Here is a 12,596-nt window from a genome sequence, read left to right as displayed (position 1 = left end):
GCATCAACCACGTGTGTAGTCGTGATGGTCTCTTTTCGGCAGAGTCCGGGAAGTGAACACGGTTTTTGGGTTATGTTTGATGTAAGTAGGAGTTCAGGATCACTTCTTGATCATTGCTAGCTTCGCGACCGTTCCTTTTGCTCTCTTCTCGCTCTTATTTGCGTATGTTAGCCACCATATATGCTTAGTCGCCGATGCAACCTCACCACTTTACCCTTTCCTTTCCCATTTAGCTTTGCTAGTCTTGATACCCATGGTAATGGGATTGCTGAGTCCTCGTGGCTCACGGATTACTACAACAACAGTTGCAGGTACAGGTTTTGCGATGATCATGACGCGAGAGTGATGTTTGCTTACTTTGGAGTTCGTCTTCTGCTTCTTCTTCGATCAGGGGATAGGTTCCAGGTCGGCAGCCTGGGCTAGCAGGGTGGATGTCGTTTGAGTTTCTGTTTGTGTTTCATCTGTAGTCGGATGATGCTCTTATGTATTGTGATGTTGTATTCGTGTGGCATTGTATGCCTCTTGTATGTATCCCCATCTATTATGTAATGTTGATGTAATGATATCCACCTTGCAAAAGCGTTTCAATATGCGGTTCTATCCTTGGTGGGACCTTCGAGTCTCTTTAGGATAGTATCGCCTATTGGGCGTGACACTTAATTCCTGCTCGTCCTCGAGTAGGTAAATGATAAAAACATAATTTTTGATGTGGAATGCTACCTAGCATAATTCTCAATGTAATTTTCTTTATTGTGGCATGATTGTTCAGATCCAAATGATTCAAGTTAAAAGCTTATAAAACATAAATATAGTAATACTTGAAGCATACTAACAAATAATCATGTCTTATCAAAATAGCATAGCCAAAGAAAGATCATCCCTACAAAATCATATAGTTAGGCCATGCTTCATTTTCATTACACAAAATACTCCCATCATGCACAACCCCGGTTTCAGCCAAGCAATTGGTTCATACTTTTTAACGCGCTTCAACCTTTTCAACTCTTACGCAATACATGAGCGCAAGCCATGGACATAGCACTATATGTGGTATATGGTGGTTGTGAGGAAAAAAAGGGAGAAGATAGTCTCACATCAACTAGGCGTATCAACGGGCTATGGAGATTCCCATTAATAGATATCAATGTGAGTGAGTAGGGATTGCCATGCAATGGATGCACTAGAGCTATAAATGTATGAAAGCTCAACAAAAGAAACTAAGTGGGTGTGCATCCAACTTGCTTGCTCACGAAGACCTAGGGCATTTTGAGGAAGCCCATCATTGGAATATGCAAGCCAAGTTCTATAATGAAAAATTCCCACTAGTATATGAAAGTGACAACATAGGAGACTCTCTATCATGAAGATCATGGTGCTATTTTGAAGCACAAGTGTGGAAAAGAGATAGTAGCAATTGTCCCTTCTCTCTTTTCTCTCATTTTTTATTTGGTGGGCTCTTTGGCCTCTTTTTTTATATATAAAGTCTGAAGTCTCATCCCGACTTGTGGGGGAATAATAGTCTTCATCATCCTGTCCTCACTTGGGATAATGCTCTAATAATGAAGATCATCACACTTTTATTGATTTACAACTCAAAAATTACAACTCAATACTTAGAGAAGAATATGACTCTATGTGTATGCCTCCGATGGTGTACCGGGATATGCAATGAATCAAGAGTGACATGTATGAAAAATTATGAAGGTGGCCTTGCCACAAATAAGATGTCAACTACATGATCATGCAAAGAGCAATATGACAATGATGGAGCGTGTCATAATAAACAGAACACTAGAGAGTTGCATGGCATTATATCTCGGAATGGCTATGGAAATGCCATAATAGGTAGGTATGGTGGCTGTTTTGAGGAAGGTAAATAGTGGGTGCATGATACCGGCGAAAGTTGCGCGGCATAATAGAGACTAGCAAAGTGGAAGGGTGAGTGTGCGTATGTCCATGGACTCACATTAGTCATAAAGAACTCATATACTTATTGCAGAAGTCTACTTGCCCTTGAAGCAAAGTACTACTACGCATGCTCCTAGGGGAAGGGTTGGTAGGAGTTAACCATCGCGCGATCCCGACCTCCACTCATAAGGAAGACAATTAAAAGAGCACTCCAGGAAACAAATTTGTCACACAACTTTTACCATACGTACATGCTACGGGACTTGTGAACTTCAACACAAGTATTTCTCAATTTCATAATTACCCAACTAGAATGACTCTAACATTACCACCTTTATATCTCAAAACAATTATCAAGCATCAAATTGATCCTAGTGTTCAATGCACTTTCTATGATAGTTTTTATTATACCTATCTTGGATGCTCATCATTCTAGGACCAAATTTATAACCATAGAAAATAACATGCTGTTCTAAAAGACTCTCAAAATAATATAAGTGAAGCATGAGAGATCAACAATTTCTTCAAAATAAAGCCACCGTCGTGCTCTAGAAAATATAAGTGAAGCACACAGAGCAAAACTATCTAGCTCAAAAGATATAAGTGAAGCACATAGAGTATTCTAATAAATTCTAAATCATGTGGGTTTCTCCCAAAAGGTGTTTACAACAAGGATGACTATGGAAATATAAAAAGCAAAGACTAATATCATACAAGACTCTCCAAGCAAAACACATATCATGTGGCAAATAAAAATATAGATCCAAGTAAAGTTACCGATAGACGAAGACAAAAGAGGGGATGCCTTCCGGGGCATCCCCAAGCTTAGGATTTTGGTTATCATTGAATATCTTGGGGTGCCATGGGCATCCCCAAGCTTAGGATCTTGCCACTCCTTATTCCATAGTCCATCAAATCTTTACCCAAAACTTGAAAACTTCACAACACAAAACTCAACAGGAAATCTCATAAGCTCCGTTAGTGCAAGAAAGAAAAACCACCACATAAGGTACTGTAATGAACTCATTCTTTATTTATATTGGTGCTAAACCTACTGTATTCCAACTTCTCTATGGTTCATACCCCCCAATACTAGCCATAGATGCATCAAAATAAGCAAACAACACATGAAAAACAGAATCTGTCAAAAACTGAGCAGTGTGTAGCAATCTATAACCTTAGAATAGTTATGGAACTCTAAAAATCCTACTAAAATAGGAAGTCCTGGTCAATTTGTCTATTGATCTACGTCAAAAGGAATCAACACAAATCAAGTTTCTGTGAATTACTAAAATTATTTTCGTGCGTGCAAAGTTTCTGTTTTTCAGCAGAATCAAATTATATCCTATAGGTTCTACTTGGCACGCACACTAATTAAAACATGAACACACATCTAAACAGAAGCTAGATGAAATATTTATTACTAAACAGAAGCAAAAAGCAAGAAATAAAAATAAAATTGGTTTGCCTCCCAACTAGCGCTATTGTTTAACGCCCCTAGCTAGGCATAAAAGCGAGGATAGATCTAAGTAGTGCCATCTTTGGCATTCAATTCTTCAATAGAGGACTTATAATTTTTAGGATTTTCTTTATTTTTAGCAATGATTAAACTCCTAGGCAAGAAATCAAGAAATTCATTTGAAGCAAAAGGTTCCTTTATGATAGAGAGACAATTGGGGTGAACACTTATTGATTTGAGATCCGCATTTTCCTTACTAGAAGATTCACCCTTATTTTTAGGAACATACATTAATTTGGCAATTTTAGTAGGCGCAGTGGGAGTATCTTTTACGAATGAAAAGGCAGCCCCTAAGTTGGTAATGATGTCCTCAAGTTTACCAATTCTTGAAGAATTTTGGTCTTAATTTTCGTTAACTATAGGTTCTCTTTCCACAAAACTTTTCAGAGTAGCTCCAACCCTAGATCCAAATTGGGTGATTTGATTGTGGATCTTTTTATCCAAATTTTCAATTAACTCAACAATGGCAACTTTATTTTCAATAATTTCAAGCCTTTGCATCACATGTTCTAGAGTTAAGATAGTTCCATTAACCAAGAGAGGTGGTGGACCAAACAAATCTAACATAGCATTATAAGCATCAAAAGTGTGGCTAGCCAAGAAATTCCCTCCGGTAATGGCATCAAGAATACATCTATTGCAAGGTGTAATGCCTACATAAAAATTGCAAAGAAGAACGGAAGTAGATTGCTTCCTAGTAGATCTATTTGGAGCATTGCAAATTCTATGCCAAGCATCTATTAAATTTTCTCCCTCCCTTTGTTTAAAATTGAGAACTTCATGATCGGGAGTATTAACAATAATAGGAGGACTAGCCATAGCGACGAGCACACAAAAGACAAGCGAAAGGGAGAGGAGAATGGGAAAGAGAGGGCGAATAAAACGGCAAGGGTGAAGTGGGGGAGAGGAAAACGAGAGGCAAATGGCAAATAATGTAATGCGAGGGAGATGAGTTTGTGATGGGTACTTGGTATGTCTTGACTTGAGCGAAGACCTCCCCAGCAACGGCGCCAAAAATCCATCTTGCTACGTCTTGAGCTTGCGTTGGTTTTCCTTGAAGAGGAAAGGGTGATGCAGCAAAGTAGCGTAAGTATTTCCCTCAATTTTTGAGAACCAAGGTATCAATCCAGTAGGAGGCTCCTCAAATTCCCACGCACCTACACAAACAAACAAGAACCTTGCAACCAACGCAATAAAGGGGTTGTCAATCCCTTCACGGCCACTTGCGAAAGTGAGATCTGATAGAGATAATATGATAAGATAAATATTTTTGGTATTTTTATGATATAGATTGGAAAATAAAAGATGTAAATAAAAGTAGATGGAAAACTTATATGATAAAATATGGACCCGGGGGCCATAGGTTTCACTAGTGGCTTCTCTCAAGATAGCATAAGTATTAACGTGGGTGAACAAATTACTGTCGAGCAATTGACAGAAAAGCACATAGTTATGAGATTATCTCGGCATGATCATGTATATAGGCATCACGTCCGTGACAAGTAGATCGAAACAAGGGTTCCCCCTCCAACGGAGCACCGACGAAGGCTCCAAGATGGGATCTCGCGGATACAGAAGGTTGCGGCGGTGCAAATCATTTTTCGTGGTGCTCCTGGCTATTTTTGGGGTCCGTGGGTATATATGTTGGGGAACGTTGCAGAAAATTAAAATTTTTCCTACGGTTTCACCAAGATCCATCTATGAGTTCATCTAAGCAACGAGTCAAGGGAGAGAGTTTGCATCTACATACCACTTGTAGATCACGAGCGGAAGCTTGCCAAGGAGATGGTGATGATGGAGTCGTACTCGAACGTGATTCGGATCACCGATGTCCTAGTGCTGAACGGACAGCACCTCCGCGTTCAACACACGTACGGGACGGGAGACGTCTCCTCCGTCTTGATCCAGCAAGGAGGAAGGAGAGGTTGAGGAAGGCAGCTCCAACGGCAGCACGACGGCGTGGTGCAGTTGACGCGGCAGTATTCCGACAGGGCTTCGCCAAGCACGTACGGAGGAGGAGATGTGTTGGGGAGGGGAGGGGCTGCGCCTTGAGTTATGGTGTATTACAGCCCTCCCCTCACCCCTCTATATATAGGGGAAAGGGCAAGGGGGGCCGGCCCTCTAGGGAAAACCCTAGGGGGGGCGGCCAAGGGGTGGGGGGCTTGCCCCCTAAGCAAAGGGCGTGCGCCCCCTTTAGGGTTTCCCCCCACCCCTAGGCGCATGGGCCCAAGGAGGGGGGCGCGCCAAGCCCACTAGGGGCTGGATGCTATCCCCACGCAGCCCAAGTGGCCCCCCGGGAGGGGTGCCCCTCCCAGTGGACCCCCGGAACCCTTCCGGTGGTCCCGGTACAATACCGGTATAACCCCGAAACTTTCCGGTGCCCGTTTAACAACTTCCCATATATAAAACTTTACCTCCGAACCATTCCGGAACTCCTCGTGACATCCGGGATCTCATCCGGGACTCCGAACAACATTCGGTAGTCACATACTAGTCTTCCTAATAACCCTAGCGTCACCGAACCTTAAGTGTGTAGACCCTACGGGCTCGGGAGACATGCAAACATGACCGAGACCACTCTCGGGCAATAACCAACAGCGGGGTATGGATACCCATGTTGGCTCCCACACGCTCCTCGATGATTTCATCGGCTGAACCACGATGTCGAGGATTCGATCAAACCCTGTATACAATTCCCTTTGTCAATCGGTACGTTACTTGCCCGAGACTCGATCGTCGGTATCCCAATACCTTGTTCAGTCTCGTTACCGGCAAGTCACTTTACTCGTACCGTAATGCATGATCCCATGGCCAACACATTGGTCACCTTGAGCTCATTATGATGATGCATTACCGAGTGGGCCCAGAGATACCTCTCCGTCATACGGAGTGACAAATCCCAGTCTCAATCCGCATAAAACAATAGATACTTTCAGAGATACCTGTAGTGCACCTTTATAGTCACCCAGTTACGTTGTGACGTTTGATACACCCAAAGCACCCCTACGGTATCCAGGAGTTACACGCTCTCATGGTCAAAGGAAGAGATACTTGACATTGGCAAAGCTCTAGCAAACGAACTACACGATCTTTGTGCTATGCTTAGGATTGGGTCTTGTCCATCACATCATTCTCCTAATGATGTGATCCCGTTATCAACGACATCCAATGTCCATAGCCAGGAAACCATGACTATCTGTTGATCACAACGAGCTAGTCAACTAGAGGCTCACTAGGGACATATTGTGGTCTATGTATTCACACGTGTATTATGATTTCCGGATAATACAGTTATAGCATGAATAAAAGACAATTATCATGAACAATGAAATATAATAATACTTTTATTATTGCCTCTAGGGCATATTTCCAACAGTCTCCCACTTGCACTAGAGTCACTAATCTAGTTACATTGTGATGAATCGAACACCCATAGAGTTTTGGTGTTGATCATGTTTAGCTCGCGAGAGAGGTTTAGTCAACGGATCAGCGACATTCAGATCTGTATGTACTTTGCAAATTTCTATGTCTCCATCTTGAACATTTTCACGGATGGAGTTGAAACGACGCTTGATGTGCCTGGTCTTCTTGTGAAACCTGGGCTCCTTAGCAAGGGCAATAGCTCCAGTGTTGTCACAGAAGAGTTTGATTGGCCCCGACGCATTGGGTATGACTCCTAGGTCGGTGATGAACTCCTTCACCCAAATAGCTTCATGCGCTACCTCCGAGGCTGCCATGTACTCCGCTTCACATGTAGATCCCGCCACGATGCTCTGCTTGCAGCTGCACCAGCTTACTGCTCCACCATTCAACATATACACGTATCCGGTTTGTGACTTAGAGTCATCCAGATCTGTGTCGAAGCTAGCGTCGACGTAACCCTTTACGATGAGCTCTTCGTCACCTCCATAAACGAGAAACATGTCCTTTTTCCTTTTCAGGTACTTCAGGATATTCTTGACCGCTGTCCAGTGTTCCTTGCCGGGATTACTCTGGTATCTTGCTACCAAACTTACGGCAAGGTTTACATCAGGTCTGGTACACAGCATGGCATACATAATAGATCCTATGGCTGAAGCATAGGGGATGACACTCATCTCTTCTTTATCTTTTGCCGTGGTCGGTGACTGAGCTGAGCTCAATCTCACACCTTGTAACATAGGCAAGAACCCTTTCTTGGACTCATCCATTTTGAACTTTTTCAAAATCTTATCAAGGTATGTGCTTTTGAAAGACCTATGAGGCGTCTCGATCTATCTCTATAGATTTTGATGCCTAATATATAAGCAGCTTCTCCAAGGTCCTTCATTGAAAAACATTTGTTCAAGTAGGCCTTAATGCTATCCAGAAATTATATATTATTTCCCATCAAGAGTATGTCATCCACATATAATATGAGAAATGCTACAGAGCTCCCACTCACTTTCTTGTAAACGCAGGCTTCTCCATAAGTCTGCATAAACCCAAACGCTTTGATCATCTCATCAAAGCGAATATTCCAACTCTGAGATGCTTGCACCAGCCCATAAATGGATCGCTGGAGCTTGCATACTTTGTTAGCGTTCTTAGGATCGACAAAACCTTCTGGCTGCATCATATACAACTCTTCCTTAAGATGCCCGTTAAGGAATGCCGTTTTGACGTCCATCTGCCATATCTCATAATCATAGTATGCGGCAATTGCTAACATGATTCAGATGGACTTAAGCTTCGCTACGGGAGAGAATGTCTCGTCGTAGTCAATCCCTTGAACTTGTCGATAACCCTTAGCGACAAGTCGAGCTTTATAGATGGTAACATTTCCATCCGCGTCCGTCTTCTTCTTAAAGATCCATTTGTTTTCTATCACTCGCCGATCATCGGGCAAGTCAGTCAAAGTCCATACTTTGTTTTCATACATGGATTCTATCTCGGATTTCATGGCTTCTATCCATTTGTTGGAATCTGGGCCCGCCATCGCTTCTTCATAGTTCGAAGGTTCACCGTTGTCTAACAACATGATTTCCAGGACAGGGTTGCCGTACCACTCTGGTGCGGAACGTGTCCTTGTGGACCTACGAAGTTCAGTAGCAACTTGATCCGAAGTACCTTGATCATCATCATTGGTTTCCTCTTCAGTTGGTGTGGGCATCACAGGAACATTTTCCTGAGCTGCACCACTTTCCCGTTCGAGAGGTAGTACTTCATCGAGTTCTACTTTCCTCCCACTTACTTCTTTCAAGAGAAACTCTTTTTCCAGAAAGCATCCGTTCTTGGCAACAAAGATCTTGCCCTCGGATCTTAAGTAGAAGGTATACCCTACAGTTTCCTTAGGGTATCCTATGAAGACGCATTTTTTCGACTTGGGTTCGAGCTTTTCAGGTTGAAGTTTCTTGACATAAGCATCGCATCCCCAAACTTTTAGAAACGACAGCTTAGGTTTCTTCCCAAACCATAATTCATACGGTGTCATCTCAACGGATTTAGACGGTGCCCTATTTAAAGTGAATGCAGCTGTCTCTAGAGCGTATCCCCAAAATGATAGCGGTAAATCGGTAAGAGACATCATAGACCGCACCATATCCAATAGAGTGCGATTACGATGTTCGGACACACCATTTCGCTGAGGTGTTCCAGGCGGCGTGAGTTGTGAAACGATTCCACATTTCCTTAAGTGTGTGCCAAATTCGTGACTTAAATATTCTCCTCCATGATCTGATCGCAGGAACTTTATCTTTCGGTCACGTTGATTCTCCACCTCATTCTGAAATTCCTTGAATTTTTCAAAGGTCTCAGACTTGTGTTTCATTAAGTAGACATACCCATATCTACTTAAGTCGTCAGTGAGAGTGAGAACATAACGATATCCTCCGCGAGCCTCAACGCTCATTGGACCGCACACATCGGTATGTATGATTTCCAACAAGTCGGTTGCTCGCTCCATTGTTCCGGAGAACGGAGTCTTGGTCATTTTGCCCATGAGGCATGGTTCGCATGTGCCAAATGATTCATAATCAAGAGACTCCAAAAGTCCATCAGCATGGAGCTTCTTCATGCGCTTGACACCAATGTGACCAAGGCGGCAGTGCCACAAGTATGTGGGACTATCGTTATCAACTTTACATCTTTTGGCATCTACACTATGAACATGTGTAATATTACGCTCGAGATTCATTAAGAATAAACCATTGACCATCGGAGCATGACCATAAAACATATCTCTCATATAAATCGAACAACCATTATTCTCGGACTTAAATGAGTAGCCATCTCGTATTAAACGATATCCAGATACAATGTTCATGCTCAAACTTGACACTAAATAACAATTATTAAGGTTCAAAACTAATCCCGTAGGTAATTGTAGAGGCAGCATGCCGACGGCGATCACATCGACTCTGGAACCATTCCCGACGCGCATCGTCACCTCGTCCTTCCCCAGCCTCTGTTTATTCCGCAGCTCCTGCTGTGAGTTACAAATATGAGCAACGACACCGGTATCAAATACCCAGGAGTTACTACGAGTACTGGTAAGGTACACATCAATTACATGTATATCAAATATACCTTTGGTGTTGCCGGCCTTCTTATCCACTAAGTATTTGGGGCAGTTCCGCTTCCAGTGACCCTTCCCCTTGCAATAAAAGCACTCAGTCTCAGGCTTGGGTCCATTCTTTGACTTCTTCCCGGTAACTGGCTTACCAGGCGCGGCAACCTCCTTGTCGTCCTTCTTGAAGTTCTTCTTACCCTTGCCCTTCTTGAACTTAGTGGTCTTATTGACCATCAACACTTGATGTTCTTTCTTGATTTCAGCCTCTGCTGACTTCAGCATTGAGAACACTTCAGGAATGGTCTTTTCCATCCCCTGCATGTTGTAGTTCATCACAAAGCTCTTGTAGCTTGGTGGGAGCGACTGGAGGATTCTGTCAATGACCGCCTCATCTGGGAGGTTAATGTTCAGCTGGGTCATACGGTTGTGCAACCCAGACATCTTCAGGATGTGTTCACTGACAGAACTGTTTTCCTCCATCTTACAACTGTAGAACTTGTCGGAGACATCATATCTCTCGACCCGGGCATGAGCTTGGAAAACTAGTTTCAGCTCTTCGAACATCTCATATGCTCCGTGATGCTCAAAACGCTTTTGGAGCCCCGGTTCTAAGCTGTAAAGCATGCCGCACTGAACGAGGGAGTAATCATCAGCACGAGACTGCCAAGCATTCATAATGTCTTGGTTCTCTGGGACGGGAGGGTCACCTAGCGGTCCTTCTAGGACATATTGTTTCCTGGCAGCTATGAGGATGATCCTCAGGTTTCGGACCCAGTCCGTATAGTTGCTGCCATCATCTTTCAGCTTGGTTTTCTCTAGGAACGCGTTGAAGTTCATGTTGACATGAGCTTTGGCCATTTGATCTACAAGACATATTTGCAAAGGTTTTAGACTAAGTTCATGATAATTAAGTTCTAATCAAATTATGAACTCCCACTTAGATTAGACATCCCTCTAGTCATCTAAGTGTTACACGATCCGAGTCGACTAGGCCGTGTCCGATCATCACGTGAGACGGACTAGTCATCGCCGGTGAACATTCTCATGTTGATCGTATCTTCCATACGACTCGTGTTCGACCTTTCGGTCTCCGTGTTCCGAGGCCATGTCTGCACATGCTAGGCTCGTCAAGTTAACCCTAAGTGTTTTCGCTGTGTAAAACTGTCTTACACCCGTTGTATGTGAACGTAAGAATCCATCACACCCGATCATCACGTGGTGCTTAGAAGCGACGAACTGTAGCAACGGTGCACAGTTAGGGGAGAACACTTCTTGAAATTTTTGTAAGGGATCATCTTATTTACTACCGTCGTCCTAAGTAAACAAGATGCATAAACATAATAAACATCACATGCAATTATATAGTTGTGACATGATATGGCCAATATCATATAGCTCCATTGATCTCCATCTTCGGGGCTCCATGATCATCTTGTCACCGGCTTGACACCATGATCTCCATCATCATGATCTCCATCATCATGATCTCCATCATCGTGTCTTCATGAAGTTGTCACGCCAACGACTACTTCTACTTCTATGACTAACGCGTTTAGCAATGAAGTAAAGTAAGTTACATGGCGTTCTTCAATGACACGCAGGTCATACAAAAATAAAGACAACTCCTATGGCTCCTGCCGGTTGTCATACTCATCGACATGCAAGTCGTGAATCCTATTACAAAGAACATGATCTCATACATCACAATTCATCATTCATCACAACTTCTGGCCATATCACATCACTTGATCAATCGCTGCAAAAACAAGTTAGACGTCCTCTAATTGTTGTTGCATCTTTTACGTGGCTGCAATTGGGTTCTAGCAAGAACGTTTTCTTACCTACGAATAACCACAACGTGATTTTTTCAACTTCTATTTACCCTTCATAAGGGCCCTTTTCATCGAATCCGCTCCAACTAAAGTGGGAGAGACAGACACCCGCCAGCCACCTTATGCAACTAGTGCATGTTAGTCGGTGGAACCGGTCTCACGTAAGCGTACGTGTAAGGTTGGTCCGGGCCGCTTCATCCCACAATACTGCCGAAGCAAGAAAAGACTAGTAGAGGCAAGTAAGATGACAAGATCCACGCCCACAACAAAATTGTGTTCTACTCGTGCAAAGAGAACTATGCATAGACCTAGCTCATGATGCCACTGTTGGGGAACGTTGCAGAAAATTAAATTTTTTCCTACGGTTTCACCAAGATCCATCTATGAGTTCATCTAAGCAACGAGTCAAGGGAGAGAGTTTGCATCTACATACCACTTGTAGATCACGAGCGGAAGCTTGCCAAGGAGATGGTGATGATGGAGTCGTACTCGAACGTGATTCGGATCACCGATGTCCTAGTGCTGAACGGACAACACCTCCGCGTTCAACACACGTACGGGACGGGAGACGTCTCCTCCGTCTTGATCCAGCAAGGAGGAAGGAGAGGTTGAGGAAGGAAGCTCCAACGGCAGCACGACGACGTGGTGCAGTTGACGCGGCAGTATTCCGACAGGGCTTCGCCAAGCACGTACGGAGGAGGAGATGTGTTGGGGAGGGGAGGGGCTGCGCCTTGAGTTATGGTGTATTGCAGCCCTCCCCTCACCCCTCTATATATAGGGGAAACGGCAAGGGGGGCCGGCCCTCTAG

This window comes from Triticum dicoccoides, chromosome 5B (genome assembly GCF_002162155.2).
Source record: "Triticum dicoccoides isolate Atlit2015 ecotype Zavitan chromosome 5B, WEW_v2.0, whole genome shotgun sequence".
Classification (NCBI taxonomy): Eukaryota; Viridiplantae; Streptophyta; class Magnoliopsida; order Poales; family Poaceae; genus Triticum; species Triticum dicoccoides.
The sequence above is the reverse complement of the archived record's forward strand: the minus strand, read 5'-3'. Positions refer to the sequence as shown.